Raw genomic sequence first — 8675 nt, forward strand, 5'->3', positions numbered from 1 at the left:
CTCTAGCACTGTTTTTAGATTTTAGCTTTTGGCACTATCTCCAAGCTCTTTCCAATGTGAGATCTCTTTTGATTGTAACACATGAAAAAGACCTGTATCAGTAATTTTGACAACAACTTTATCTCAAATGAGTTGTGGTTGTAAATCACAATATTTAGAAATATAGAAAGATTATTAATAAAGTTACAATAGGAAGCCGTGTTCTGTGAATTTGGCTTTCTATGTTATATGATTGGCAGTTGATAGAAAATAATAACATATTCTTACATATTATCAAAGATATCCATCTCTTATCTTACCTCCTTTCTTGTTAATATATGATCTGAAAGCAGACCTACACAGTAAAGAACTTTATTGACTTGTTCTTCTCTAGGTTTCTTATGTATACTTGAAGCAATTCTATTTGCACAATTTGTCTCTTCCATATAATCTAGTTCTATTCCCTGATTGAAGGATTTGTGATTTTAAATCTGCTTGATTATAATATCTTTTCCCATGGTCATCAAGTGTATTTTAAATGATTAGCTTAAAAGCTGTTTCATGATCATTTATTTTGGTTTGTAGATGTCGCAGATTTTCTTTTTAACTTTTTAATATTGTACAATCACTGCAATTAAATTTTAGCTTCTGAGTCTAGAATTTTCCTTTTAAATGAAAACTTTTTCACCCTTCCTCTAAGGGTCAATCACGTATCACGTGTCCAGTATTTGACGGCTATATGGTGAAATTTTGACTTGGATTTTCCCCTTTGCAGTTTCAGTCAGAATGCTTGGTCTTGGTCAGCTTTTTCAATATTTTTCAATGATTCTGGTTGGTATGAACCTTACCAGGCAGCCTCAGTGCTGCTATGGCTGCTGCAGACTGTTTTAAACTCCTGGTTGCTGACAGTGTCTGTATGTTCATCAGTGGCTGAATACTTAAAGATGGACTCGGCTTGATTTTTTTCCATCTTTCTTCTCCTTAGATGGCTGTTGTTTTGTGAACTAGGTAAAAACAATGACTGCAGATGCTGGAAACCAGATTCTGAATTAGTGTGTTGGAAGAGCACAGCAGTTCAAGCAGCATCCGAGGAGCAGTAAAATCGACGTTTCGGGCAAAAGCCCTTCATCAGGAATACAGGCAGAGAGCCTGAAGGGTGGAGAGATAAGTGAGCGGAGGAGACCGCATTGGGAGCAATGGATACAATAAATGATATTGGTGGATGTGCAGGTAAAATTTTATTGGATGTGGAAGGCTCCTTTAGGGCCTTGGATGGAGGTGAGGGAGGACGTGTGGGCGCAGGTTTTGCAATTCCTCCCCCCCGACCTACCCGACCTACCACCTTCATCCCCTCCCCCACTCACCTATTGTACTCTATGCTACTTTCTCCCCACCCCACCCTTCTCTCTTTTAACTCTCCACCCTTCAGGCTCTCTGTCTGTATTCTTGATGAAGGGCTTTTGCCCGAAACGTCGATTTTACTGCTCCTTGGATGCTGCCTGACCTGCTGTGCTCTTCCAGCACCAGTAATCCAGCATGTTGTTTTGTCAAGCTAAACAGTTTTCACGATATTACTGCTACTAGCATATTTTATAAGGCCGTCATGTCCATGGTTACTACAATTCTGTAAATGTGGGTTGTTAAAGTTTCTGTTCATGGGATGGGGGTGTTGCAGGCCAGACTTTATTGGCCAGAGGGCAGTTAAGAGTCAACCACATTGCTGTGGGTCAGACCAGGTAAGGATAGCAGTTTTCTTCTGTAAAGGACATCAGTGAACCAGATGGGTTTTTCTGACAATCATGGTCACCACTAACCCCTTAATTCCACTTTTGTTTTATTGAATTCAAATTCCTCCATCTGCTGTGGCAGGATTAAAACCACAATCCCTAGAACATGACCTGGGTCTCAGTGACAATATTGCTAGTCTATCACTTCCCCACATTGGAACCATCTGGATGATCCTGGGTAGATTCACCACCATCAATCCTTCTTGATGGTATCTAATTTAAGTGACTGATACCATATGGGGAAGGATGTCTTCCGCCCAATAGCGATAAACATTAAATAGGTTTATTATATATTACTGAATAGTTAGCTATACTCAATTGACAATACATGGTGGTACTTGCGAGACATCAAGCTCAATGCAGGTATAGATTCACATTACAATCACTAAGACGTCTGAAACAGCGTTGGTGACAATCATAAAACTCCAACCTCTCTACGACTCTTGGAAAACCGGTTAACCCCGCCCTGTAACAAACCTTTGTGTCCTGATGGGAGCTTATTTGGTGATGTCATTTAACCCTTTCAAGTACGAACTGTTTTATACAATACTATTTTACCTGTATTTCCGTCATCCCTCCGTGAACTATCTATGAGTTTTTTAAATTAAAGATAGTACATAAATGCTAATTTATTCCTGTTGATTTACGCAAAAATGTTTCACATTTACGTATAATCTGTGCAACATTAAATCACTGTTAGTCACTGAACGGCGCATAATTCTCAACACACTTTGGGCTAATTTGTATATTTTAACATGTTAGTACCGGTCCAACAAGCTGTAATTCCCCTCAGAACAAATACCCCAGGAGACATTGCATGAAGGAGCCGTGGTGCTTCTTATTTGCATAAACGCTGACATCCTTCACAAGGTTGGCTCCTGCTTATCCCAGCTCCACTCACTCCTGTGAACGCTGTATGTGTGTCATTCAAGTGGGTGGAAGCCTGCATCAGGCACATGTGCATTGAACAAAAACAACAGCACTTGTGTTCACTGAAGGTTGTTTATGGCTGTGAGTGAAGCTGAAAGTAAGAGCTCTGTTCTGTACTGGTGCTCCGAATGAAGAGGAGGCAGGAGAAAAGCAATGACTGTGGTGGAACTGTCTGTGCCTGCATGAAATGAAACATTTACTCCCTACTCTTTTTTTTAGTTGGAAGCTTGAAATTTGGGTTCTGTGACACTCTTCGTTGGTTTTAGCTGTACATTTTCGAAAGGTATGCTTCCCTTTTTTTTAACGACTTAATGAAATAGGACAAGTAATCTGTGCTAAATCGGTGTTTCTGTTTTGTGTTGCATTCAGCCTAAAGGGTGGATTTGGTTGATGACTATAAGCGACCCTTTTTACTTTGTGCGGTTTGGATTGATAGAAATGAAAGCGAAGCAACACAGAATGGGATGCACATCAAATTGATTGCAAACTTGCCGAGAGCTTCTTGCCCGATACGTGCGTCGCTGCAGATGAGGGCAGTCTGCCGACAGTGTATTTTCAGACGAGTCTGAATAAGTAATTTAAAAAAAATAGTCCCAAATTAGCGGGGTTTACGTCTTCTTGCTCCTTTGTTTACAAAGGACAACAGAATGAGTCCGAAACAAGTAGAAAGTTCTTAAAATAAATATGCTCGCGAAAAAAAAACATTAAAATAGTCAAAAACGCATCAGATGCAAGGTTAGTGATGGATTGTGAGATCTGGTTGTGGATTTTTCTAGCAATCACGTTTATTTCTCTGTTCTTTTGCATCAGCTTGGTAGTACTTTTTGCCACGAACTCAGATGGCTGTGGCTTCAAACCAATACTTTAGCCGAGCTAGCACTCCGCCGGGAGTGCTGTCCTTTGGATGAGGCATTGCACTGAAGCCAGGCTGGTTCGATGGACATTAGGGATTTTCCTGCACTGTTTTTGAAGGGGAGCAGCAAGTTTTTTCTGGTATAAAGCTGGCTAGCATTTCTTACAACTGAACCACCACTATCCAGAAGCAGAATGACGGCTCATTTCATCGCGTTTCGTTGCGTTGTTTTAAAATAGTTGTCTCATGAGGCTGCATAGCAGCAGCAACTGCACTTGTGAAGTAATTCATTGTATGTGAAGCATTTTCCAGTGCGCCCGGACAGTGCCTCGAAAAGCGAAGTAAATGATTCCTTTCCCTTCTGTCGAATGAACAAAATAAGGCACGAAGTGTGATGTGTAATGGAAGAGTTAATAGACCTGATGAGTAATGAATACGCTGCTAAAGCGCGGTGACAACAATTTCCCGCCAGTCTCTCCTGAATGACAGGTATTAGGGCTTGAGCAGTACTCACCCAGCTAAGATGTGAAGCTATTCACGGGGAGATAAGAGTAAGCTACATATAACAGGATTTAACAAGATGTAGAGTAGAATAACCATATTTCTTACTGGTAATAAAAACTTACTTGAACCTGTAAATTTGGATACCTGATTGTAAAGTGTACTTTGAAATCTAATTAATGGAGAATAGGATTACAGAATATTCCAGTGATTCTATTAATTGTATAGGCGGATTGATGTTTGTGTAGCAATGCATATTTTATTTTATTTTTTGGAATGTGGTTAAGTTTGATTATATATTAGGAATGCGCGCTGGTCTACTGGGAGAGTGGAATGCAATAACATATTTGAGATTGTTGGTTATCTGTGGTACTGTACATTGTAACAACTTATAAACCTTGCATTTTTCCATTGTTTTTATTCTTGCAGCCCTAATTTGCATATTTGAATTTCTATCAGTGTCATTTATATTGTAGTAGTGTAAATATCCTTGTGTCGAAAATGCCTTGGGATGTTTTCCTACATTAAAGGCAATAATCAAATGCAAGCTGTGGTTACTGTGAATATTATCTGAGGCTGAATCAAGTCATTTTTGACTGTATGGTATAGTAAGTGAGAGTGAATGCACATTAAGAAGCACTTAAGAAACTGCTGCGGGCAGATCTCAAGGCAAGTAGAAAGTGCAGAGTTTTCTCATCTATTGTGCAAACAGATTTGTGGCACAGTGTAAATAGAAACAAAAGTCTTGTTTATTTAAAAGATTAACCTATCACAGAGAAAGGTAAAACTAATTGATCACAGAAGCAAGTACAACATTGGAAACCATTCTGCAATCCACTTGACTGGACCAAAAAGTTACTACTTCAAGTATCTATCCACTGTACATTTTTTCACATGGTCTTTTACTGCATCCCAGGGCAGTCCATTCAGCATACTCATTGTCTTTTGTGGAAAGTAGATCAAAACTTCCTGTCTTCTCCCCTTTGCAATATTTGAGCCTGTGACCCCTGGTTCTAGAGATTGTAACATCCCTGAATATATTACCAGGGTTCAGTTTATCTGCTCTGGTGAGTGCCTTGACTACTAGAATAATACGTCACCTGAGCTTTCCTTTCTGCATGATACATAATTACACACTCTTCAGTTGTTCACTGTAGTTCATATGCTGCAGGTTAGTTATCAGGAGGCTTGCAACTGTTGTGTTTCCTGTGATGTATGACTATCCCCGCTATAATACTGGAGTTCTGCCGATGCTGTGACGATACCACATCACGGTACACTCATTGTCAACTCTCAGATTTGTGCTACATCATTTTATTATAAGTGCCTCGATCCAGTTAATTTTTCTTATTGTTTTTGTCCACTGAGCAATTGATGTTAATTAATTATTTTACTGATTCCTCCCCAATTCCTTTGATTCCATAGATTAAAACATTTTATTTTATCTTCATATTGCTTACATCCATACCATAGCCACATTAATTAGCTTTGTTTACATTAAATTATATTTGCTTTTCATTGACCAACCTTTCAAATCTATAAAAAAGCTTTGTATTTTCACACAGAATACAGATTCACACAGAGAGATTATTTGTACATGATATTGGAAGCTAATTACTTTATTTGTGAATCATTGACGTTTCAAACATTGTTTTTTATTGTCTTGCCTCACATTTGTTAAATATTTTGCCATGTATGCACCCTTACCTGAATAATACAGGAAACCTAGACCTATGTCAGTTTTAGCAAACAGCAATATGTTATTGGCTGCCAAGAAAAGTATGAAAATAATTGGAATTATTCAGTGGATGAATCCAGGCTTCCTTCTCTCCTTGATGAAAATCCCACTGTTAGTAACAACATGACCAGGACTGGCAGAGCTACCTTATTGGAACTAAAGCAGAAAATCCAGATCCTTCACATCTTTTATCATGCTGGGATTCATTGCATAATTCTGAACCTCTTCTTGTTTGTAAAAGAATGGGAGAAATTATTCATAGAGACAGGATAATTCTATCTTACCCAGAAAAAGAAATCATAGGACTCTATAAGAATAAGACTAATTCATGACAACAAAGTTATTAAGTAATGCTATTTGTAATACATGGGTTTCTGTTTAATTATGTACTTTTTCCCCATTGTGAGCTGGGACCTCGGCTATAGTGTTGTTAATGCAATAATGAACAGGATAATATAGATAAATGAAGAGATAGTTGTTGATGAGAGGCTACTTATCCAGTCTTTGGTTTTAGCAAGACAGACTTTAATGCTAAGGGAGTCACCAGTGCAGAGTAAAACCTTTTATTTAGTATTTTCACGTTTGTATGTTAGTCAGAATCAATTGTACTTACCAATTTAGAACCAAACTTTAAACAAACAATGATAAGTATCTGCATCAGCTGTATGGTAAAGTTTTTACATAGGAAGATATAGAAGACATGATTACCACTTTCAATTGTGAGCCATAACCACAAAAATTGATATGGATTTCATGCAAAAATGACTTTTGATATTCATAGGTGAAAGTGAGGACTGCAGGTGCTGGAGATCCGAGTCTAGATTAGAGCGGTGCTGGAAAAGCACAGCAGGTCAGGCAGCATCTGAGGAGCAGGAAAATCGACGTTTCGGGCAAAAGCCCTTCATCAGGAATGAGGATGAAGGGTTTTGTCCGAAACGTCAATTTTCCTGCTCCTCGGATGCTGCCTGACCTGCTGTGTTTTTCCAGCACCACTCTAATCTAGACTTTTGATATTCATAGTCTATCTCATACAATGTTAAGTCATACTTGGCCTGATTTTGTTAGCATATATTTAATTTGGTTGTCAGAGGGTTGATATTTTTTGCAGAAGATGAATATTCTCACTAATGGAAACTAATATAGCACTTGTAGAAGTTGATAATTAAAGATCTTGGTATTCCAATAGATGAAATGTTTTTGATGTATTCTTATTTTTCTGCATCAATGAATAATGCACCCTTATTTTTGATAATGGACAATGTGAAGTGCTGTCCTATAACAGAGTGATGCCAATTTTTTTGTACAGCTGTTAGCTCAGGCTGGTGTATGGTCACTTTGAATAGTGATCCTTTTTTTGCGAGCTGTTTGTCTTCAGAAACAGGGAAGTAGCATTATGCCTCAGCAAGTGGAGTATGTTCTTGTTCAAGAGACAAATAAAATGCTCAGTCTTAAAATGTTGCCAACTTTATGCATTATTTGGATGCAAGATTTTTTTCATTAAGTGTTGGTTATGATTAATTTAGATCCAAATAAAAATAATCCTAACAAAAAGCTTCTCAGTTACAAATATGTTGCAGGTTTTTGTATAATTGGAATAGTGCAAGTAACAAGCTGTTGGGCGGGTTGAATGGGTATAAAATCTTTCTAGCTGCACCCAGATTACTAGGTCCTGGCATATGACTATAGACCTCATGAGAGTAATGGTTAAAAATAGCATAGATGTGAAACCACGTTCTCTGAAGAAATTTTTGCAAATAAAGTATATATGTTGGATTCCTTCCCAATCGCAAACCAATAATTTAAAACATTACATGCTTCATCTTCAAGGTAGTCCTGCATAACTGTTTCATTTGTGCATTCTAATTATATATGTGTTTTCTGTTTAATTTTCCTAAATGCTACCCACTTACGCAAGGGTATATGAATGATTGAATCCCAGTTGATCATATTTCTTGATAACAGATTTTAATTTTTAAAATTTTTTTTGGTTTTCAACTAAAGTATTAATTATCTATTCAGAGTCATGTGTTGGTGCAAAACAGATCAGATATTATTTATTAAATAAGACTTTGTTCACAGTTTTAGGATGCTGGAAAAATATAGATGTTATTCCTTATTATTTTGTGCTCAATATTTAACTGCACTGTCAGATTTATGAGTTTGTACTGCGATAACAGATTGTATAATTGGTGCTTATAGTTACTTAGATGAGGAAAGATTGTATAATTGGTTCTTATAGTTATTTAAGTGAGGAAAGATTTCTTTTGTGCAATAGATTTATAATATTATAAATTTTATAAAAAATGACTTAATTATTTCATCACACCCTACTGCACAGATATGTTTTTTCCTCAAAGTCAAAATGGTTGGTTGGTTGAACATAAATGATATCAGTGTTTCACATCAGAAAACATGAAAGTCACCATATCCCAGAGGACTGTAGGCTGCTGTCTCATTAGAAAGAGAGAGTCAGATGACTAGTGGTGAGTTTAAGCTGAGGGTCACCACACCTCGGGCGAGGGATGAGGTTGAGAAGGCAGGGCCTTCATCGTGACCTCAGGTGGTACAGGAATTGAACCCTCGAAGTTGGCATCATTCAGCATCACAAACCAGCTATTTAGTCTTTGAACTAACAGACTCCAAAATCTACATGGAGAACTTTCAAGTTAAGAAGGGGTTAAACAGAATCATCAAGACAGTATACGATAAGGAGAAAGTGAGGTCTGCAGATGCTGGAGATCAGAGCTGAAAATGTGTTGCTGGAAAAGCGCAGCAGGTCAGGCAGCATCCAAGGAACAGGAGAATCGACAGAAGCCCTTCTTCAGGAATGAGGAAAATGTGTCCAGCAGGCTAAGATAAAAGGTAGGGAGGAGGGACTTGGGGGAGG

General features: G+C 37.9%; 1 protein-coding gene across 3 annotated transcripts in view; it reads left to right on the forward strand.

Annotated features, from left to right (window-relative positions):
• Positions 1 to 2548: 2548 nt before the first annotated feature.
• Positions 2549 to 8675, forward strand: part of rasgef1ba (RasGEF domain family, member 1Ba) — a 79258-nt gene continuing 73131 nt past the window's right edge. The window contains exons 1-2 of one of the 3 annotated variants that reach the window (XM_043696172.1): positions 2549 to 2793; positions 2916 to 2979. The gene's annotated coding sequence lies outside the window, so the exon portion shown is untranslated. Of the gene's footprint in view, positions 2980 to 3649; positions 3690 to 8675 lie in introns of those variants that run through there. The other 2 variants (XM_043696166.1, XM_043696181.1) reach the window with 2 other exon arrangements.

This window comes from Chiloscyllium plagiosum, chromosome 1 (genome assembly GCF_004010195.1).
Source record: "Chiloscyllium plagiosum isolate BGI_BamShark_2017 chromosome 1, ASM401019v2, whole genome shotgun sequence".
NCBI classification, from domain to species: Eukaryota; Metazoa; Chordata; class Chondrichthyes; order Orectolobiformes; family Hemiscylliidae; genus Chiloscyllium; species Chiloscyllium plagiosum.